Source organism: Pleurodeles waltl, unplaced genomic scaffold (genome assembly GCF_031143425.1).
Source record: "Pleurodeles waltl isolate 20211129_DDA unplaced genomic scaffold, aPleWal1.hap1.20221129 scaffold_54, whole genome shotgun sequence".
NCBI classification, from domain to species: Eukaryota; Metazoa; Chordata; class Amphibia; order Caudata; family Salamandridae; genus Pleurodeles; species Pleurodeles waltl.
Genome location: NW_027150248.1, coordinates 2,537,127 through 2,561,171, shown reverse-complemented (window position 1 = coordinate 2,561,171; position 24,045 = coordinate 2,537,127). Strand labels below are relative to the sequence as shown.

General features: G+C 47.3%; 1 pseudogene; it reads right to left on the bottom strand.

Annotated features, from left to right (window-relative positions):
- Positions 1-21,190, bottom strand: part of LOC138278710 (zinc finger protein 208-like) — a 236,817-nt pseudogene extending 215,627 nt beyond the window's left edge.
- Positions 21,191-24,045: the final 2,855 nt, after the last annotated feature.

Genomic DNA, 24,045 nt, shown 5'->3' with positions numbered 1-24,045 from the left:
TTATTTCAGTAACTCTTCAGGAAGTATCTAACATGGGTAACTCTTCAGGAAGTATATAACAAAGGTAACTCTCCAGGAAGAATATAACAAAACTAGTGCAGTTTATAGGCTACAGGACTTGTTCTGGGCCTAAAAGATAACTTAAAAAGCAAGTCTTTAGTTCTTCCTAAAGTAGGCGAAGGTCTGTGAGATGCAGCTCCTTCCAGGGCCTTTTTGTAAAACAGAATGAGGCGTTCATTCTAACGCCCGACCTTTACATTATATGCACAGATAAGGCAAACAAACATTGATTCATATCATTTAATATTCAAATATATCAGTCATTGAGGGGCATATTTATACTCTGTTTGCGCCAGATTTGCGTCATTTTTTTTAACCCAAATCCGTCGTAAACTTAACTCCATATTAATCTAGCGCCAAATTTATGGAGGTGGAGTCATTTTCTGGACGTGAAAAACTACCTTATGTTAATGAGATGCAAGGTAGGCGTTCCCGCCCAAAAATGACTTTAAGGCCTGTGCGCCCAGGAGGGGGTGGGCCTTAAAAAATGGCACCCGGCCTGATTTGCGCCGTCTTTTAACGCCTGGGTCAGGGCAGGGGTTAAGGGACCTGTGGGATCATTTCCATGGTCTCTGACCATGGAAGCAGTCCACAGGTGCCCTTCCCTGCCCCCAGGGACACCCCCTGCCACCCTCGCCCACCCATGGATGGGGGGACCCATCCCAGGTAAGTAAAGGTAAGCAGAGGTACGTTTAAAAAAGAAAAAAATTAAAGTGGCATAGGGGGGCCTAACTTGGGTCCCCCTACATGCCAATGTGCCCAATGGCCATTCCCAGGGGACAGAAGTCCCCTGGGCATGGCAACTGGGCAGGGGGGTATGACTCCTGTCTTTGCTAAGACAGGAGTCATTTCAATGGTGGTTGTGCGTCAAAAAATGGTGCAAGTCAGGTTAGAGTAATTTTTTTACTCTAACCTGACTTGCACCATTTTTTGACGCACAACCCCCATTCTTCCCTACGCCTGCGCTGCCCGGTTAGATGAATTTTCTTTTACTCTAACCAGCACGCAGCGCCAGCTAACGTCAATCCATAAATTTGGCGCCCTCTTGGTGCGTTGGAATGGCGTTAGCCGGCTGTAAATTGTTTGATGCAAACCAACGCTGCCGCTGGTTTGCGTAAAAAAGTATAAATATGGGCCTTAGTCTTTGTACAGAATCCATCCAAACCAATATTTTACCTCACAAATCCCTGCAACAGATGTGTGCATATTAATCTTGTTTCCCCTTTTCTACCTTTACATCGTATCTGACTGAATGTTGTCTCATTGGGGCCTAGATTCTCCCTTGTGACTGAACGGTCATTTGGCAGAGCGGGAGAAGTTGTGTTATCCACAGGTGATACAGCTTTTCTATCTTTCCATATTTTTTTTAGTTCAAGTTTACCTCATTTCCTGTCCTTCGGCTCCCCTACTCCCCTATTTCTGCGCACTCACTATGCAGGGTTCAGCAGAAGTCAGAAAATGGCCTGATAGTCAAGAGGCCATGGTTGTCAGCGTGGGGATTACAAGCTTCATTTCAGAAGCTTGCCTGGGAGGTACAACCAGAGGAGGTGCATGGGTAGGTACTTAAGAGGAACAGAAGAAGTGCACAGGTAGGTGTGTATGAGGTAAAAACAGGGGAGGTGCACAGGAGGTGTTTATGAGGTACAGAGTAGGCATAATGGTAGCTGCTCCTGAGGTACAAACTGAGGAGGTGCACATGTATCTGCTTATGAGCTACTAACAGAGGAGGTCTACATGTACATGCCTACAAGGTACCACAGAGGAGGTGCACAGGTAGGTGCTTATGAGGTACACACAGAGGAGGTACAGAGGCAGGTGCTTATGAAATACAAAGAGATGAGGTGCACAGTTGGATGCTTATGAGGTATAGACATAGGAGGCGCATAGGTAGGTGCCTGTGAGGTACAAACAGAGGAGGTGCACAGGTAGGTGTGATTTCCTCACTGGGTCTGCTTTCATCTGTACTAGACAGGGTACAGGTGTACCGTGTATCCTATTCCTGCTTCCTCACATTGGCGCTGCTGCGTGGGTGTTACTACTTTCACCCTTTAGTTGAGGGGAGCAGAGCCTCAGGAAACACAACCCCTGGAGGCAGCCTGCCTCGAGGTGGAGATCCAGGTGAGGATTCAGGTATCAGACAGTATGAAGACAAAGCATCCTACGAAACACTCTTGGGTCTTCCAAGAAGTGATTGGGGGTTCATTTGCTATGAGTCCACTCCCTCAAACTCAGATCCCTTTTTCATTGTCTCTGGGACTAAGGCCCTCATTATGAGTCTGGCGGTCTTAAGACTGCCAGATTTGGGGTGGCAGTCTTACCGCTGCAGCCCCGGCGGTGAAGACTGCTATATTATGAGTGTCCCCATTTGGCCTCTGCCAAACCGCCACAACGCCACCGGTCACCTCCAGCCTGGCGCTCGCGGGAAGACCTCCGGTGGTATTATGGGGCTGAGTTCCTTCAGAGTTTTTGTGGCAGTCACGCTGCCATGAAAACCCTGGTGGAAATGCACCCAGTGACAGGAAATTCCTTTCCTGACGCCGGCACACGCCTCTCCAACTCCCCCTTCCTGCACACACCTCCTCCACCTCCCCTTCCTGCACATCCCCCCTCAACATTGGCTCCTCTTACAACACTTGTCGGGCAGGTTATTGCCTCAAAACGTGAAAGATATCCCGTCTGCCTTCTTACACTTACCACAGGATATTATGCCCTTTCAAGAGGGCGGACGGGATATCAGTCACATTTGTGAGGGAGTATTCCCTGCCACCAAGTTCTAAATCAGGCCCTATATCCGTTTCTAGCCCCTCTTTCTATAACGCTGGTCGTCGCTCCTTCTACAACTTGATGCAGACTTAGGGCCTGATTTAGAGTTTGTCGGACAGATTGTTGTCAGATCACGTCTGCGTTATTACAATCGCCACAGCATATAATGCACTCTTGACGGGGTGGACTGGATACTGTCACATTGTGATGGAGTCTGAATCAGGCCTTATATCCGCTTCTAGCCGCTCTTTCTATAACGCTGGTTGTTGCTCCTTCTACAACTTGATGCAGACTTAGGGCCTGATCTGGAGTTTGTCGGACAGGTTATTGTCAGATCACGTTGGTGTTATTACAATCGCCACAGCATATAATGCACTCTTGACAGGGTGGACAGGATACCGTCACATTTGTGATGGAGTGCCCATCTGGCCAAATCTAAATCAGGCTCTTGTTGTACATTGTGTTCAGCATCTTTTCAGTGTTGGGAAGGCTCAATTTCATTAAAGGCCCTGTATTATCCCAGCACTGCTGGGACTTGCAGGAATAAGGCCATTACAGAAGTCAGGAAGACACATTGAGTTTTGTGGTGGAAGTGAATAATGCGACTATATGCAAATCAGTCTTGACCCTGCTCCCGATGGGAACAGTTCAGCCCAAACTGACAGGCTAGGTCCTTCCTGGACTGGAAACAAGCACCCTGGGACCTGTTTTGTAATATCACCTTTCATCGGCGAGGCTAGCTTGAATCCAATGGCACAGTGAGCATGAAACCCACATGGGGGCATACCGTTCCCACTTAGGGTGACAAAAGCACAAAGAACAGATGATGGACGGAATGCTGAACAAATCAAACATTCACCCCCAGAGCTGGGTTTAATCCATAGTGTTTAGCTCACCATGCCATTCCAGTTTGGACCCAGCCATATGCAAATCAGCCTCGACCCTGCTCTCCTTGGGAACTGTCCAGCCTGAAACGCCACTCCCGGCCCTCCCTGGACTGGATACAAGCATCCTGGGACTGGACTTGGGGTATCATCCATCATCAGCCAGGGTAGCTTGAGCCTGTTGGCGTAACGAGCACACAACTCACATCTTACCTTCCCACTTAGGGCAACAGAGGCAAAAAGAACAGATGATGGCTGGGTGTGAACTGGGTGGCATGGTGACCAAAACAAACGATGAATTAAACCCAGATCTGTGATTGGGGGTGAATGTTTGATTTATTCCGTCTCCATTCATCATCTGTTCTTTTTGCTTTTGTCGCCCTAAGTTGCCCTTCAAAACACAAGAATTTGATTTCTTGTCTTCTTTTGGTCCGGAAGAGGCCTCGAACTCTTAAGGCCAAAATGTGTCAACCTATCTTTTGTAATGGAGGTGTTACTGTAAGATGAACGATGATGCATATTTCACGAGGGAAGGTCTGAACCAATGTTTTGCTTTCACTAATGACCGAGCTGAGCAAAACTCTCTGGAATGCACTTTTTAGTTTAAAGAAGACATTTATTATTACTTCACCACGAGGTTCCTGAGAAAGGCGATTAGTAGGTTGGAGGCACACGTTTAAAAATAGTCACAGCAATGAAAGGAAAATATATCAAAGTGATTCTCAACTGCAATGTACACAGCAAATATATGTGATTACATTATAACATAATTGCAAAGCAAAGAATAAAAGTCAAAATTCATCACCGTTGGGCCTATCACTGCTCTTCATCTTTCTCATGCCAGCAAGTTCATGACCCCTGTTCAACTGCGAGAGAGAGTTCCTCCACCCTCACAGGAGGTCAGGCAGTTGACGTCCACTCCTGACTGAGGTCCCAGAAAATTTCCCCTCTCTGCTGCCCAGGGACACCTCTTATAGATTAAATAATGAAAAAAAACTTCTAAAAGTGCCCTTCCTTCTAATATTCAAAACATGCTGGCTACTGTCGATCAGAGTTGAAAAAAACAAGCGTCGAAAGTTGGCCAAGTTTTCAAGGCTGTCTTTCCCAAGGCCGAAAAACACAAAATATGCGCTTCCTTATCATGCTATCGTGTTCGGTACAAAAAACACAAGCTTAGTTTACCATGTGGAAAAACACAGCTCATCTGCAATGTCTCAACTGCAATGTCTAACGCCACGATAAAGCCAATAGGCAGCTAAACTGAATACAAAATTTAATGTCCAACGCCACGATAAAGCCAATAGGCAGCTAAACTGAATACAAAATGTAATGTTCTACTGGTGAACATTAAACAACTAATATGCACAGTGGTGAAACACAAAGTAAGTGGTCAAACATACTTAATTTCACTACAACCAATTAATGGACTTTGCTATTGGTTTCACCTACCCTCCCTTTTTCCAGATGGACCATGGACTCGAAATATATTTGATGTACCACCTTCTGTAAAAACAGTGAATGTTCGGAAAGACAACGAATGGTTGTAAACGTTAAGAATGTACAAATAACATCAACATTAGGTGTTGCTTTATCATTGTGTATTCATGCACATGTAATTTGTTTTTATAATGTGTTTGTTGTTGTGTTAATTTTATATGATGTGCATTGTTATTTATTTGATAATAAAAAGAAATCAATAATGAGTACATACGTGACTGAACAGAAAGAAATGGGTTGTATCAATTATGTGGTTGAATAATTTGAGATGATAAATTCATAGTAACGCAATCGAATTAAGCATGATTTGCGGTCAAGTCATTCAGATATTTTTCTCATGCTTTTCACATTACCTGTTTGTGTTAAAACAAAAGAGCAGCCACTTCCATGTGTGACTAACACTTGCCCGTCGTAGGTGGTTTCCCCTTTGATGCTCGCTTTTTGGGCGCTCACCTACTCTGGCCTTCCTGCCAGGAAGAGGTCACACCTCTTCCCTTGGCAGGTTCTTTGTTCCTCTTCCTGAGAGTCACATCTCCCTAGGAGGGCTGAAGGCTAGCTCGAGGACAGCGATATTTGGGCAACCATAAACAGGTACTGCAAACCTTTGGGCAACAAAGTGGCTACTTTTGAGCAAGAGGTAAATTACATTCTACTTGAGCAACAAGTCAGTTTCAAAGAACGATTTGTTTGGTAACTTGAAGTACCACATTTAGTGGTATCATCTGGAGGGTAGTACTGCTCAGTTGTTAGAGTTTAACTCCATACTTGCCAATGGGGCTACTAACCTTCCCACAGAAAAAACAACTATGTGGAGTTTTTACTGTCGGGACATGTAAAGTCCATAAAACATGTGTCCTTCTTTTTAATGTAATGCATCCTACCTTTAGAAAAAGGAAGGTGTTGGGCTTTGCCAATGTTTTAAATGGCATGCTTGAATTAGGAAGTTAAATCACTTAATAGTCCCCAGGCTCTCTCCGGAAAGCAAGACAGCATTGGACCTTCCATTTATACCAGAGGAACTCCTCTCGGCTGCACAGGACAGACCCACAAGGAAAGCATCAGGTCCTAAGGGCTACACAGTAGAACTCTACTGGAAATTTGCCCCCAGTTAAGACCTCAGATAATTGAGTTCTTCAACGAGACCCTCAGGCTTGTAAATCTTCCCCAATATACAGATCAACCACGAACAGAATGGCTTCATGCCAGTGAGGGAAATGATTCCACAGCATGTTAGCAAGAGCCCATGAGATATCCGAGTCAACAATAGCTCAGCTGGACTTTGAGAAAACATTCGACTCAGGCTAATGGCCATTCCGTCATTCTGCCCTGGAGCGCATTAAGTTTGGCCCCTACTTCCTTGAGTGCGTAAATCTGCTATATAATGACCCATGGGCGAGGGTGTGTGTAGCAAGGTGGAAGTATTATGTGGTATGACTAGGTGGAGTCTGTAGGAGGCTGGACTGGCTTGTAGTGAGTACCAAGGGGTACTTGCACCTTGCACCAGGCCCAGTTATCCCTTATTAGTGTATAGGGTGTCTAGCAGCTTAGGCTGATAGATAATGGTAGCTTAGCAGAGCAGCTTAGGCTGAACTAGGAGACGTGTGAAGCTACTACAGTACCACTTAGTGTCATATGCACAATATCATAAGAAAACACAATACACAGTTATACTAAAAATAAAGGTACTTTATTTTTATGACAATATGCCAAAGTATCTTAGAGTGTACCCTCAGTGAGAGGATAGGAAATATACACAAGATATATATACACAATAGCAAAAATATGCAGTATAGTCTTAGAAAACAGTGCAAACAATGTATAGTTACAATAGGATGCAATGGGGAAACATAGGGATAGGGGCAACACAAACCATATACTCCAAAAGTGGAATGCGAACCACGAATGGACCCCAAACCTATGTGACCTTGTAGAGGGTCGCTGGGACTATTAGAAAATAGTGAGAGTTAGAAAAATAACCCTCCCCAAGACCCTGAAAAGTGAGTGCAAAGTGCACTAAAGTTCCCCTAAGGACAAAATAGTCGTGTTAGAGGAATAATGCAGGAAAGACACAAACCAGCAATGCAACAACTGTGGATTTCCAATCTAGGGTACCTGTGGAACAAGGGGACCAAGTCCAAAAGTCACAAGCAAGTCGGAGATGGGCAGATGCCCAGGAAATGCCAGCTGCGGGTGCAAAGAAGCTTCGACTGGACAGAAGAAGCTGAGGTTTCTGCAGGAACGAAAAGGGCTAGAGACTTCCCCTTTGGTGGACAGATCCCTCTCGCCTTGGAGAGTCGTGCAGAAGTGTTTTCCCGCCGGAAGGACGCCAACAAGCCTTGCTACACGCAAATCGTGCGTTTGGCGTTTTTGGACGCTGCTGGGGCCCAGGAGGGACCAGGAGGTCGCAAATTGGACCTGCAGAGAGAGGGGACGTCGAGCAAGACAAAGAGCCCTCACTGAAGCAGGTAGCACCCGGAGAAGTGCCAGAAACAGTCACTACGAGGATGCGTGAAACGGTGCTCGCCGAAGTTGCACAAAGGAGTCCCACGTCGCCGGAGACCAACTTAGAAAGTCGTGCAATGCAGGTTAGAGTGCTGTGGACCCAGGCTTGGCTGTGCACGAAGGATTTCCGCCGGAAGTGCACAGGGGCCGGAGTAGCTGCAAAGTCGCGGTTCCCAGCAATGCAGCCCAGCGAGGTGAGGCAAGGACTTACCTCCACCAAACTTGGGCTGAAGAGTCACTGGACTGTGGGGGTCACTTGGACAGAGTCGCTGGATTCGAGGGACCTCGCTCGTCGTGCTGAGAGGAGACCCAAGGGACCGGTAATGCAGCTTTTTGGTGCCTGCGGTTGCAGGGGGAAGATTCCGTCGACCCACGGGAGATTTCTTCGGAGCTTCTGGTGCAGAGAGGAGGCAGGCTACCCCCACAGCATGCACAAGCAGGAAAACAGTCGAGAAGGCGGCAGGATCAGCGTTACAGAGTTGCAGTAGTCGTCTTTGCTACTATGTTGCAGGTTTGCAGGCTTCCAGCGCAGTCAGCGGTCGTTTCCTTATCAGAAGGTGAAGAGAGAGATGCAGAGGAACTCGGCTGAGCTCATGCATTCGTTATCTAAAGTTTCCCCAGAGACAGAGACCCTAAATAGCCAGAAAAGAGGGTTTGGCTACCTAGGAGAGAGGAAAGGCTACTAACACCTGATGGAGCCTATCAGCAGGAGTCTCTGACGTCACTTGGTGGCACTGGCCACTCAGAGCAGTCCAGTGTGCCAGCAGCACCTCTGTTTCCAAGATGGCAGAGGTCTGGAGCACACTGGAGGAGCTCTGGACACCTCCCAGGGGAGGTGCAGGTCAGGGGAGTGGTCACTCCCCTTTCCTTTGTCCAGTTTCGCGCCAGAGCAGGGGCTAAGGGGTCTCTGAACCGGTGTAGACTGGCTTATGCAGAATTGGGCACATCTGTGCCCAACAAAGCATTTCCAGAGGCTGGGGGAGGCTACTCCTCCCCTGCCTTCACACCATTTTCCAAAGGGAGAGGGTGTCACACCCTCTCTCAGAGGAAGTTCTTTGTTCTGCCATCCTGGGCCAGGCCTGGCTGGACCCCAGGAGGGCAGATGCCTGTCTGAGGGGTTGGCAGCAGCAGCAGCTGCAGTGAAACCCCAAAAAGGGCAGTTTGGCAGTACCAGGGTCTGTGCTACAGACCACTGGGATCATGGAATTGTACCAACAATGCCAGGATGGCATAGAGGGGGCAATTCCATGATCATAGACATGTTACATGGCCATATTCGGAGTTACCATGGTGAAGCTACATATAGGTAGTGACCTATATGTAGTGCACGCGTGTAATGGTGTCCCCGCACTCACAAAGTTCAGGGAATTGGCTCTGAACAATGTGGGGGCACCTTGGCTAGTGCCAGCGTGCCCGCACACTAAGTAACTTTGAACCTAACCTTTACCAGGTAAAGGTTAGACATATAGGTGACTTATAAGTTACTTAAGTGCAGTGTAAAATGGCTGTGAAATAACGTGGACGTTATTTCACTCAGGCTGCAGTGGCAGGCCTGTGTAAGATTTGTCAGAGCTCCCTATGGGTGGCAAAAGAAATGCTGCAGCCCATAGGGATCTCCTGGAACCCCAATACCCTGGGTACCTCAGTACCATATACTAGGGAATTATAAGGGTGTTCCAGTAAGCCAATGTAAATTGGTAAAAATGGTCACTAGCCTGTTAGTGACAATTTGGAAAGAAATGAGAGAGCATAACCACTGAGGTTCTGATTAGCAGAGCCTCAGTGAGACAGTTAGTCACTACACAGGTAACACATTCAGGCACACTTATGAGCACTGGGGCCCTGGGTTACCAGGGTCCCAGTGACACATACAACTAAAACAACATATATACGGTGAAAAATGGGGGTAACATGCCAGGCAAGATGGTACTTTCCTACACAACCCCCCCCCCCAAACGAAGGACAATAAGACTAGCCATGACCTGATGAGTCTTCATTGTCTAAGTGGAAATATCTGGAGAGTCCATCTGCATTGGAGTGGCTACTCCCAGGTCTATGTTCCACTGTATAGTCCATTCCCTGTAAGGATATGGACCACCTCAACAATTTAGGATTTTCACCTTTCATTTGTTTTAGCCAAAGTAGAGGTTTGTGGTCTGTCTGAACAATGAAGTGAGTGCCAAACAGGTATGGCCTCAACTTCTTCAGAGCCCAGACCACAGCAAAGGCCTCCCTCTCAATGGCAGACCAACGCTTTTCTCTAGGGGTCAACCTTCTACTAATAAAAGCAACAGGTTGATCCTGGCCCTCAGAATTAAGTTGTGATAGGACTGCCCCTACTCCTAATTCAGATACATCAGTTTGGACATAGAATTTTTTAGAGTAACAAGGGCTTTTCAGGACAGGTGCAGAGCACATGGCCTGCTTCAGCTCCTCAAAAGCTTTCTGACAGCTTGCTGTCCATAATACCTTTTTAGGCATTTTCTTGGATGTGAGGTCATTAAGAGGGGCTGCAATGGAGCCATAGTTCTTAATGAACCTCCTGTAGTACCCAGTGAGGCCTAGGAAGGCTCTCACCTGAGTCTGAGTGGTAGGGGGAACCCAATCAATAATAGTTTGGATTTTCCCCTGAAGTGGTGCAATCTGTTCCCCACCAACAAGGTGTCCCAGATAAACCACCTTACCCTGCCCTATCTGGCACTTTGAAGCCTTGATAGTGAGGCCTGCCTTTTGCAGAGCCTCCAAAACTTTCCATAGGTGGACCAGGTGATCATCCCAGCTGGAGCTAAAGACAGCTATATCATCCAAATATGCTGCACTGAAAGCTTCCAGCCCTTGCAGGACTGTGTTCACCAACCTCTGAAAAGTGGCAGGTGCATTTTTCAAACCAAAAGGCATTACAGTAAACTGGTAATGTCCTCCAATGGTAGAAAATGCAGTCTTAGGTTTAGCATCTTCTGACAATTTGATCTGCCAATACCCTGCAGTCAAATCAAAAGTGCTTAGATACTTGGCAGATGCCAGTGTATCTATAAGCTCATCTGCCCTGGGTATAGGGTGAGCATCAGTTTTGGTTACTAAGTTGAGACCTCTATAGTCTACACAAAACCGCATTTCCTTCTTTCCATCTTTAGAATTGGGTTTTGTTACCAGTACCACAGGAGAAGCCCATGGACTGTCAGAGTGCTCAACCACTCCTAGTTCCAACATTTTCTGAACTTCTTGCTTTATGCATTCCCTGACATGGTCAGGCTGCCTATAGATCTTACTTTTGACAGGTAAACTGTCTCCAGTATCTATAGTGTGCTCACACCAAGAAGTGGTGCCTGGCACAGTGGAGAAGAGTTCTGAAAATTGTCCTAGGAGGTTTCTGCAATTGTCTTTCTGCTCAGCAGTAAGACAATCAGCCAAAACTACACCTTCCACAAGAGCATCTTGATCTGTGGAAGAGAAGAGATCAGGTAGAGGATCACTGTCTTCTTCCTGTCCCTCATCTGTTGCCATGAGCAGGGTGAGATCAGCCCTGTCATAGTAGGGTTTCAGGCGGTTGACATGGAGCACCCTAAGGGGACTCCTGGCAGTGCCTAAGTCAACCAAGTAGGTGACTTCACCCTTCTTTTCAACAATTGTGTGGGGACCACTCCATTTATCTTGGAGTGCTCTTGGGGCCACAGGCTCCAAGACCCACACTTTCTGCCCTGGTTGGTACTGAACCAAAACAGCCTTCTGGTCATGCCATTGCTTCTGGAGCTCTTGGCTGGCCTGAAGGTTTTTACTGGCCTTTTTCATGTACTCAGCCATCCTTGATCTGAGGCCAAGTACATAATCCACAATATCCTGCTTAGGAGCTTTTAAAGGTTGTTCCCAACCCTCCTTTACAAGTGTGAGTGGACCCCTAACATGGTGTCCAAAAAGAAGTTCAAAGGGGCTGAAGCCCACTCCTTTCTGGGGTACCTCCCTGTAGGCAAAAAGGAGGCATGGTAGAAGGATATCCCATCTCCTGCGGAGTTTTTCAGGGAGACCCATAATCATGCCTTTGAGAGTTTTATTAAATCTCTCCACCAGTCCATTTGTTTGTGGATGATAGGGTGTTGTGAACTTGTAAGTTACACCACACTCCTTCCACATGGCCTTTAAGTATGCAGACATGAAATTGCTTCCTCTGTCTGATACTACTTCCTTTGGGAAGCCCACCCTGGAAAATATTCCCAGGAGGGCCTTTGCCACTGCAGGAGCTGTAGTGGTCCTTAAAGGAATAGCTTCAGGATATCTTGTGGCATGGTCCACTACCACCAAGATAAACCTATTGCCTGAAGCAGTAGGAGGGTCAAGGGGGCCAACTATGTCAACCCCTACCCTTTCAAAGGGAACCCCAACCACAGGCAGTGGGATAAGGGGTGCCTTTGGGGTGCCACCTGTCTTGCCACTGGCTTGACAGGTTTCACAGGACTTACAAAATTCCTTTGTGTCCTCAGACATCCTAGGCCAATGAAACAATGGTACCAATCTGTCCCAAGTTTTCATTTGACCCAGGTGCCCAGCTAAGGGAATGTCATGTGCCAGTGTTAGGAGGAACTTTCTGTACTCCTGAGGAATCACTAATCTCCTGGCAGCTCCAGGTTTAGGATCCCTATGCTCAGTGTACAAGAGGTTGTCCTCCCAGTAAACTCTGTGAGAGTCACTGACATCCCCATTAGCCTGTTTGACAGCTTGCTGTCTGAGACCCTCTAATGTGGGACAGGTTTGCTGTGCCACACTCAGCTCCTCCCTGGCAGGCCCCCCTTCACCCAAAAGCTCAGCAGTGTCTGCTTCCAGCTCCTCTGGTGTAGGTTCTGCACAGGGAGGGAATTCTTCTTCCTCAGAAGTAGAATCCACTGTAGAGGGAGGGATAGTAGGAAGTGGTTTGCTTCTACTAGCCCTAGCTTTAGGGAGCACTTGGTCCATTGTTCCAGGATCCAAGCTTCCCTGTCCTTTTTGCTTTTTGGCCTGAGCCCTTGTCAAAGCAAAAATATGCCCTGGGATGCCCAGCATTGCTGCATGGGCCTCCAACTCCACATCTGACCAAGCTGATGTCTCCAAATCATTCCCTAATAGACAGTCTACAGGTAAATCTGAAGCTACCACAACTTTCTTTGGACCAGTTACCCCCCCCAGTTGAGATTTACAACAGCCATGGGGTGGCTTTGTGTTATGTTGTGAGCATCGGTTACTTGGTACTGGTGTCCAAGTATGTGTTGTTCAGGGTGCACCAGTTTCTCAATCACCATTGTGACACTGGCACCTGTGTCCCTGTAGGCCTGGACCTCAACACCATTTATTAGGGTTAGTTGCTTGTACTTCTCCAAGTTATGGGGGCAAGCAACCAAAGTGGCTAAATCAATAGCCCCTTCAGAGACTAAAGTAGCCTCTGTGGTCTCCCTAATCAGACCAACCCCAACTAAATTACCAAAAGTGAGCCCAGCTACTCCCTTGGATTGGCTATTAGTAGGTTTGCTCCCACCACCACTGCTATTAGTAGGGACACTAGGTGTAGCAGTAGGGGTTGTAGTGGTAGGAGCTGTGGTGCCTTTCTTTGGACAACTGGGATCTGTTGTCCAATGGCCTTTTATTTTACATAAATAGCACCATGGTTTCTTTTCCTTGTTCTGATTAAAGGAGGATTTGGACCCACCACCCCCACCAGAGTGTTTTTGTGGGCCTGATGAAGACTCATTTTTAGATTTGTCCCCACCCTTGTCAGAAGACTTACCATCCTTCTTTTTGTTGCCATCTTTGTCACCCCCTGTATGAACTTTTCTGTTCACTCTTGTTCTGACCCATTTGTCTGCCTTCTTTCCCAATTCTTGGGGAGAGGTCAGATCTGAGTCCACCAAGTACTGGTGCAACAAATCAGACACACAATTATTAAGAATATGCTCTCTCAGGATCAAGTTATACAGGCTGTCATAATCAGTAACTTTACTGCCATGTAACCACCCCTCCAAGGCCTTCACTGCCTGGTCAATGAAATCAACCCAGTCTTGTGAAGACTCCTTTTTGGTCTCTCTGAACTTTATCCTGTACTGTTCAGTGGTTAAGCCATAACCATCCAGGAGTGCATTCTTAAGAACTTGGAAATTATTAGCATCATTTTCTTTTACAGTAAGGAGCCTATCCCTACCTTTTCCACTAAATGATAGCCATAGGATAGCAGCCCACTGCCTTTGAGGGACATCCTGTACAACACAGGCCCTCTCAAGTGCAGCAAACCACTTGTTAATGTCATCCCCCTCCTTATAAGGGGGAACTATCTTGTGCAGATTCCTGGAATCATGCTCTTTTGCAGGATGACTATGGGGAATACTGCTGCTGCCACCATGGGTATCTAAACCCAACTTCTGTCTTTCCTTCTCTAATTCAAAAGACTGTCTATCCAAATCCAGCTGTTGCTTTTTAAGCTTCAGTCTGGTTTGTTCCACCCTCAACTTATTGAGTTCCCTCTCTAACATTCTGTCATCAGGGTTGGTGGGAGGGACATTTCTAGAAACAGAGCTATGATGGGAATGAACAGAAGGAGACCTGTCCCTTACAGAAGCCAACTTAACAGCTTGGTTTACAGAAACATTACTACCAGTATGGTGAGAATAAATGCTTTTGCTATGATGTGAGACTACACTATTTCTTTGGTGTGGCTCATCATCATTACCATCTATGCTAGATTGTCTAGTAATGGGCAGGCTAGGAAGTTTCTTCCCTGAATCTTTTCCTGGGGGAGTCCCTGAATCAGATTGGGAACTATTAGGTACTTTTTCAACAGATGGGGCACCTATGGCCTTATCCTGTTCTCTAAGCATGTTAATTAACAGTTCCAAGGCAGGATTCTTCCCTACACTCAAACCTCTCTCTATACAGAGACTCCTTGCTTTTTTCCAGCTAAGGTTGTCATATGCAAGTTTGGACAGATCAACACTTTGGCCTGTGCCAGACATTTTTTAGAGAGAGTTAAAGTGATAGAAAAAGAGAAAAAAGTTTTCAGAACTTTTTGGAAAGACAGAAAAAAACTTTTTAAACTTTTAAGAACTTTTTGAAAGTTTAGGAGTACTTTTCAGCACTTAGAAAAGAGTGAAAAGAGGAAATGCAAAACTTTTTGGCTATGTGTATATACACTGACCTTGTTTTGTATATTTTTCTCTTATGAAAAGTACAATGACAAGAGTGGTAAGTAGTCTCAAGCACTTATCCCACCACTGCACAACCAATGTAGGAGGCTGGACTGGCTTGTAGTGAGTACCAAGGGGTACTTGCACCTTGCACCAGGCCCAGTTATCCCTTATTAGTGTATAGGGTGTCTAGCAGCTTAGGCTGATAGATAATGGTAGCTTAGCAGAGCAGCTTAGGCTGAACTAGGAGACGTGTGAAGCTACTACAGTACCACTTAGTGTCATATGCACAATATCATAAGAAAACACAATACACAGTTATACTAAAAATAAAGGTACTTTATTTTTATGACAATATGCCAAAGTATCTTAGAGTGTACCCTCAGTGAGAGGATAGGAAATATACACAAGATATATATACACAATAGCAAAAATATGCAGTATAGTCTTAGAAAACAGTGCAAACAATGTATAGTTACAATAGGATGCAATGGGGAAACATAGGGATAGGGGCAACACAAACCATATACTCCAAAAGTGGAATGCGAACCACGAATGGACCCCAAACCTATGTGACCTTGTAGAGGGTCGCTGGGACTATTAGAAAATAGTGAGAGTTAGAAAAATAACCCTCCCCAAGACCCTGAAAAGTGAGTGCAAAGTGCACTAAAGTTCCCCTAAGGACAAAATAGTCGTGTTAGAGGAATAATGCAGGAAAGACACAAACCAGCAATGCAACAACTGTGGATTTCCAATCTAGGGTACCTGTGGAACAAGGGGACCAAGCCCAAAAGTCACAAGCAAGTCGGAGATGGGCAGATGCCCAGGAAATGCCAGCTGCGGGTGCAAAGAAGCTTCGACTGGACAGAAGAAGCTGAGGTTTCTGCAGGAACGAAAAGGGCTAGAGACTTCCCCTTTGGTGGACGGATCCCTCTCGCCTTGGAGAGTCGTGCAGAAGTGTTTTCCCGCCGGAAGGACGCCAACAAGCCTTGCTACACGCAAATCGTGCGTTTGGCGTTTTTGGACGCTGCTGGGGCCCAGGAGGGACCAGGAGGTCGCAAATTGGACCTGCAGAGAGAGGGGACGTCGAGCAAGACAAAGAGCCCTCACTGAAGCAGGTAGCACCCGGAGAAGTGCCAGAAACAGGCACTACGAGGATGCGTGAAACGGTGCTCGCCGAAGTTGCACAAAGGAGTCCCACGTCGCCGGAGACCAACTTAGAAAGTCGTGCAATGCAGGTTAGAGTGCCGTGGACCCAGGCTTGGCTGTGCACGAAGGATTTCCGCCGGAAGTGCACAGGGGCCGGAGTAGCTGCAAAGACGCGGTTCCCAGCAATGCAGCCCAGCGAGGTGAGGCAAGGACTTACCTCCACCAAACTTGGGCTGAAGAGTCACTGGACTGTGGGGGTCACTTGGACAGAGTCGCTGGATTCGAGGGACCTCGCTCGTCGTGCTGAGAGGAGACCCAAGGGACCGGTAATGCAGCTTTTTGGTGCCTGCGGTTGCAGGGGGAAGATTCCGTCGACCCACGGGAGATTTCTTCGGAGCTTCTGGTGCAGAGAGGAGGCAGGCTACCCCCACAGCATGCACAAGCAGGAAAACAGTCGAGAAGGCGGCAGGATAAGCGTTACAGAGTTGCAGTAGTCGTCTTTGCTACTATGTTGCAGGTTTGCAGGCTTCCAGCGCAGTCAGCGGTCGTTTCCTTATCAGAAGGTGAAGAGAGAGATGCAGAGGAACTCGGCTGAGCTCATGCATTCGTTATCTAAAGTTTCCCCAGAGACAGAGACCCTAAATAGCCAGAAAAGAGGGTTTGGCTACCTAGGAGAGAGGAAAGGCTACTAACACCTGAAGGAGCCTATCAGCAGGAGTCTCTGACGTCACCTGGTGGCACTGGCCACTCAGAGCAGTCCAGTGTGCCAGCAGCACCTCTGTTTCCAAGATGGCAGAGGTCTGGAGCACACTGGAGGAGCTCTGGACACCTCCCAGGGGAGGTGCAGGTCAGGGGAGTGGTCACTCCCCTTTCCTTTGTCCAGTTTCGCGCCAGAGCAGGGGCTAAGGGGTCTCTGAACCGGTGTAGACTGGCTTATGCAGAATTGGGCACATCTGTGCCCAACAAAGCATTTCCAGAGGCTGGGAGAGGCTACTCCTCCCCTGCCTTCACACCATTTTCCAAAGGGAGAGGGGGTCACACCCTCTCTCAGAGGAAGTTCTTTGTTCTGCCATCCTGGGCCAGGCCTGGCTGGACCCCAGGAGGGCAGATGCCTGTCTGAGGGGTTGGCAGCAGCTGCAGTGAAACCCCAGGAAGGGCAGTTTGGCAGTACCAGGGTCTGTGCTACAGACCACTGGGATCATGGAATTGTACCAACAATGCCAGGATGGCATAGAGGGGCCAATTCCATGATCATAGACATGTTACATGGCCATATTCGGAGTTACCATGGTGAAGCTACATATAGGTAGTGACCTATATGTAGTGCACGCGTGTAATGGTGTCCCCGCACTCACAAAGTTCAGGGAATTGGCTCTGAACAATGTGGGGGGCACCTTGGCTAGTGCCAGGGTGCCCTCACACTAAGTAACTTTGCACCTAACCTTTACCAGGTAAAGGTTAGACATATAGGTGACTTATAAGTTACTTAAGTGCAGTGTAAAATGGCTGTGAAATAACGTGGACGTTATTTCACTCAGGCTGCAGTGGCAGGCCTGTGTAAGATTTGTCAGAGCTCCCTATGGGTGGCAAAAGAAATGCTGCAGCCCATAGGGATCTCCTGGAACCCCAATACCCTGGGTACCTCAGTACCATATACTAGGGAATTATAAGGGTGTTCCAGTAAGCCAATGTAAATTGGTAAAAATGGTCACTAGCCTGTTAGTGACAATTTGGAAAGAAATGAGAGAGCATAACCACTGAGGTTCTGATTAGCAGAGCCTCAGTGAGACAGTTAGTCACTACACAGGTAACACATTCAGGCACACTTATGAGCACTGGGGCCCTGGGTTACCAGGGTCCCAGTGACACATACAACTAAAACAACATATATACAGTGAAAAATGGGGGTAACATGCCAGGCAAGATGGTACTTTCCTACAGAGTCTTACCATGTATTACTAACACAATACCCAGTAGTGGACCTTGGATACACACCAGTAAACCCAAACCCTAGCTCAGTCTTGGGAGAGTGGCAAAGAGCAGTCAGACTACTTGGAGGCACATGTGTAAAGCATTTTACAACAACAACGTGGAGAATAAGTAAATTACACAATTCGAAAGAAATCCGATGCCAATTTATAAAAATAAAGTGTATTTTCATATTATTTTAGACACCAAAACATTTGCAATAAAATGCAGTTAACTGGGCTTGTGAATTTTTAAACAATAGATAAATCACTGCTGGCAATTCTTATAACTGAAGTCAATGTAAGAAAAGTACGCAATCGGTTACTTGTGGGGTGAGTTCTGGGGAACACATTAGAAGTTAAGTTCTTTGGGGCCCTAGGGGCAAGTACCCACAGTCAGATCAATTTTACCTGGTCCGCAATGCTGGTGTGCAGAGTGGTGCTGGCTGTTCTAGGGGCTGAACAGGGCTTGCGGTTCTAGAAAGGGTACCTGTGTAGCAGCAAATGTAATCCACAGGTACTTTCTTGGCTGGAGGCCTTCTGGAGGGGAATAGAGGCTTGAAACGTAGAGAGTCTCATTATCACTCCCAGGATGCAGGTCACAGAGTTTGCTATTAAGCCCAAGACACTGTTGGTGCCAACAACATTAGAAGGTGTAGTGTTTGAGCTGTTGTGAGATCTGACACCCCCTGAACATCAGATAACAAGTAAATGCTGGTTTTGGTGGATCATGCCACCATGTATCTAAAAGAGGTACCTTGGAGGAGCACAACTGTAGTAGGACACTCAAGGGATGGATTTCTTATGAAAGTGATTTCTGACTGGTAGAATAATATCTACATTTACAGAGCTGTGGGAGCAACTTGTTGTTAACTACCACTTCTCCAAGTTATACCCCTCCCAAATGAGGAAGTGGAATTTTCTCCTGCTACGTTGCTTATTTTTTGTCAGAAATATTGCAAAGAAATAAGTAGGGTTCTGTTACTTCGAACTTCTGTTTGGGGACCCAGTGCGAGGTCCACTGACCTAAATCAAAGATGTGTGGAATGGAACCTCAGAGACCACTCAGAAGGATGCAGAGGACTAACAGGGAATAACAGCAAAAATTATCATTTCTTCTTAATAAAAGCCTAATAATAAAAAAAACGAAACAAGTTTAAAATACAATTTAAATGACAATTTCAACTACATCACATGATTATATTTATGTAGCACAGCTAAAATGAATTTTTGAAGTGAAGTTAGTGCCTCAACTCCCTGGTTGATAGTGCAGTCATTCATATTTTTGTCCATGACTTATTGATCTCATTGCCTTCTACGCCACCTGTAAGTCGGCTGCTGTAGGCAAAAAAAATAACTTTTACATCTGATTGATAACAAACTGTCAGTGTCTCCTTGCAATGCCTAGTAATGTGATTTATAAACAATGGCCACCATGAGATTGTTCAGCTCCTCTAATGGTACAATCACACTGGTCAGTAGCATCCGAGTCCTTATGCCAGGCTTTAGGATTGGAAAGGACAGGGAGAGTTCTGCTTCTAAATTTTAGGTACAATTATCTAATGCAGTGCACAGATTCCTCAGAGTGCAGTAAGATGCAATGCGGTGCACAGTTTCCTCATAGTGTAGTAAGATGCAGCGCAGTGTGCACAGATTCCTCCTAGTGAAGTAAGATGCAGTGCATGGTACACTGATTCCAAACAGTGCAGTGAGATGCAGTGCAGTGCACATATTCCTCACAATGCAGTAAGATGCAGTGCACAGATCCCTCAGTGCAGTAATATACAGTGCAGTGTACAGATTCCTCACAGTGCAGTAAGATGCAGTGCAGTGCACAGATCCCTCAGTATAGTAAGATGCAGTGCGGTGCACAAATTCCTCAGTGCAGTAAGATGCAGTGCAGTGCACAGATTCCTTGCAGTGCAGTAGGATGCCGTGCACAGATTACTCACAGTGCAGTAGGATGCAGTGCACAGATCTCTCAGTGCAGTAAGATGCAGCACAGTGCACAGATTCCTCGCAGTGCAGTAAGATGCAGTGCAGTTCACAGATCCCTCATAGTGCAGTAAGATGCAGTGCAGTGTGCACAGATTCCTCACAGTGCAGTAAGATGCAGTGCACAGATTCCTCACAGTGCAGTATGATGCAGTACAGTGCCCATACCCCTCATAGTGCAGTAAGATGCATTGCAGTGTGCACAGATTCCTCACAGTGCAGTAAGATGCAGTGCACACAGATTCTTTGCAGTGCAGTAAGATGCAGTGCACAGATTTCTCAAAGTGCATTAAGATGCAGTGCACCACACAGATCCACACCTTAACAAAAATGATCTCCATAAATACCTCCAGGGCAGGAGAGAAAGCCCCCCAGAAGTCCACGGATAGAAAAGCCCAGCCCAGTCTGGCTCCTGGCAGACATTCCTCACAGTGAAGTCAGATGCAGTGCAGTGTGCACAGATTCCTCATAGTGCAGCAAGATGCAGTGAATTGTGTACAGACTCCTCAAAGTGCAGTAAGATGCAGTGCAGTGCACAGATTCCTCACAGTGCAGTAAGATGCAGTACACAGATTCCACATAGTGTAGTACGATGCAGTGGCACAGATTCCTCACAGTGCAGTAAGATGCAGTGCACAGATCCCCTTTTTAACACAAATGATGCCCACAAACACCCCCAGGGCCGGAAGGAAAGCCCCCAGAGGCCCCCGGGTAGAAGACCCCAGCTCAGCCCGGCTCCTGGCAGAGATTTCCTCCAGCATTATCAGTCTATTTCTACAAACACAGCAGAAGGTGCTGACAATCTCCTACCTGAGCAGAAACCTGTGCAGACATTTCCAGGCTCTCTCCTCCTCCTGGGGCTGGGGGGGGGCAGGTGCAGATTTGGGGCCTGAGGGGGGGTCTCTGAGGGTCTGAAGATGAAGATAACTGCACAGACAGACAGGGGGTCCTTCCTCCTCTGCAGCAGGCTGGACACAAAGGGAGAGACCGGAAGTGATGTCAGCATCCGCTGCTGGTGCTGTCTCTGCTTCCGCTGACCCGGAAGTAGAGCCTTCTGTCCCTGTTAGTGGTCGGCCAGGACCCTGTGCTGGGGGCAAACATTGTCGTTTACTAAATATCCTTTTTTCTCTTCTTAAAAAGATCTGTTCAACTCGAGCTGCTTTTCTATCTGATCACAGAACAAGCATCGTCTCTTCATAACTCGGAACCTGAGACCAGAAACTCCCTCTCGTGAGAGGGAGAAGGGTTTCCTCTTCCGGGTCAGCGGCGGCAGAGACAGCACCAGCAGCGGATGCTGACATCACTTCCGGCCGCTCCCTCCTGCTCTTTGCCTCCAGTGCTGATGGTTCTCCCGGACTCCTGCCTGAGGTGAGTTCTCTTCAGTTTGTTGATCCCTCTGGGTTCGGGGTCTCCCCGCTCCGCGGCCTGAGAGAGGGACCCTGAAACTGAAAGAGAGGGGTTTTAAACGTGAGCTGAGACGCATTCCTGCCCTGCAGGTACCACGCATCAGGAGTTAGACTCACGCATTTTAGTGCGGGTGTGCGCATCACCGCACTAAGGTGCATTAGTCACGCATAATTGGAGCCCCTCTGATTTTGTGAGATCACGAGGCGCTGCATTTGTTTGCACACAATGACTCCAGCATGCTCGGTTGTCTGTGCTGCCAGGCATTTTTTACAGAGCTGCTGTGACACAGAATTACATAACACTTTCCAGTGCAGCCACCAACGTGGATATCATGTTTTACAGAGCCGCCGTGAGAGGGCGCACTCGCATTGCTCTGGTGACACGGAGTTACTTAGTACTTTCCAGCGTAGCCACGAACGTGGCTATCAGCTTCCTTAAAGGAAATGGATCATAGAGTAAACCTGCCCCCTTCCCCGATCACGTGAATTTGGCAACGAGTGTCTTCTCCAATAAACAAGCAGCTGCCACCTTTCACTGTTTTTCGGGGAGGCACCCCACGCATAGCAGGGATGTCTTATTGCCTTAGTCTAACTCCTGATGCGTGGCACTTGGCAGGGCTGTCTCATAACGTTAGTCTAACTCCTGATGCGTGGTACTTGGCAGGGCTGACTCATAGCGTTAGTCTAACTCCTGATGCTGTGGAAGGTAAAGATTTATTTTTGTGGTTTTATGTAGCCCTGCCGCGACCCACAAGCATTGGCGCACTTGACATGAGCACAAGTTACTTCACACAAGGTCACATTAATTTTTTAAGCCTTTCACCCTTTTTTGGTCTACCTTTCTCTAACTTTCAGTTTCTGTCTTTCTGCCCCGTGTTTGTAATTCTCAGTGCAAGTTCACCCATCCCTTTATGCCCCACATATTGGTTTAGGTGTGTGTGCCCTGGCCCCTGCCTTTATGCTCTATATCAGCATTAAGTTGTAGTGGCAGCCTGCTAAGGTGTTTAAGCATATGTTACTGTGTCTGTGTGTCTCAGTGTCCGTCTGTCAGTCTTACTGTGTCTTAGTGTCTCAGTGGCCATTTGTCCGTGTTTGCATTAAGTTGTAGTGGCAGCCTGCTCATGTCTCTATGCACCTACGTCTGTGTCTCAGTGTCTGTCTGTCCATGTCTGCATTAAGTTGTAGTGGCAGCCTGCTCATGTCTTTATGCTCCTGTAACTGTGTCTGTGTCTTTAAGTGTCCGTCTGTCCGTGTCAGCTTTAAGTTGCAGTGGCTGCCTGCTCATGCCATTATGCCATGTGTCTGTACATAGAGCTTGTTACTGTGTCTGTGTGTCCCAGTGTCCGTCTGTCCGTGTCAGCATTAAGTTGCAGTGGCTGCCTGCTCATGCCATTATGCCCTGTGTCTGTACATAAGCACCTGTTACTGTGTGTGTGTAGCTCAGTGTCCGTGTCTGCATTAAGTTGTAGTGGCAGTCTGCTCATCTCTTTATGCACCTGTTACTGTGTCTGTGTGTCAGTGTCCGTCTGTCCGTGTCTGCATTAAGTTGTAGTGGCTGCCTGCTCATGTCTTTATGCTCTGTGTCTGTACATAGAGCTTGTTACTGTGTCTGTGTGTCCCAGTGTCCGTCTGGCAATGTCTGCATTAAGTTGTAGTTGCAGCCTGCTCATGTCTTTATGCGCCTGTTACTGTGTCTGTGTCTCAGTGTCCGTCTGTCTGCATTAAGTTGCAGTGGCAGCCTGCTCATGTCTTTATGCCCCGTGTCTGTACATAGCCACCTGTTACTGTGTCTCAGTGTCCGTCTGTCCATGTCTGCATTAGGTTGCAGTGGCTGCCAGCTCATCTCTTTATGCCCTGTGCCTGTACTTAGTGCCTGTTACTGTGTCTTTGTGTCTCAGTGTCCGTCTGTCCGTGTCAGCATTAAGTTGTAGTGGCAGCCTGCTCATGTCTTTATGCACCTGTTACTTGTCTGTGTGTCTCAGTGTCCGTGCGTCCGTTTTACTCTATCTGTGTGTCTCAGTGTCCGTCTGTCCGTGTCTGCATTAAGTTGCAGTGGCTGCCTGCTCATGTCTTTAAGCACCTGTTACTGTGTCTGTGTGTCTCAGTGTCCATCTGTCCGTAATACTGTGTCTTTGTGTCTCAGTGTCCATCTGTCTGTGTCTGCATTAAGTTGTAGGGGCAGCCTAATTATCTCTTTATGCACCTGTTACTGTGCCTGTGTGTGTCAGTGTCCATGTCTGCATTAAGTTGCAGTGTCTGCCTGCTCATGCCATTATGCCCTGTGTCTGTACATAAGCGCATGTTACTGTGTCTCAGTGTCTGTCTGTCCCTGTTACTGTGTCTCAGTGTCTGTCTGTCCCTGTTACTGTGTCTCAGTGTCCGTCTGTCCGTGTTACTGTGTCTCAGTTTCCGTCTGTCCAGGTCTTTTCACCCCCTTGTCTCTGGCCTGGAGTATGCACAGCACCACTGCCTCTAGGCTTCTCACAGCCTTCAGAAGCTCCCATTCAGACTTCACTTATGCTCCCCTCCCCCAGTGCAGTATTACCTGCCAGACACTTCACCCCCTGCAGCAGAGGGAAGCAGGGGTGCTCTGAGGAGATGTGAGGGGACTTCACAGGGCTGGGCAGCTCCTCCTTACTAAAACTGGGAAACAACTGATGGGAGTAGAGAGGGTTGGAGTGAG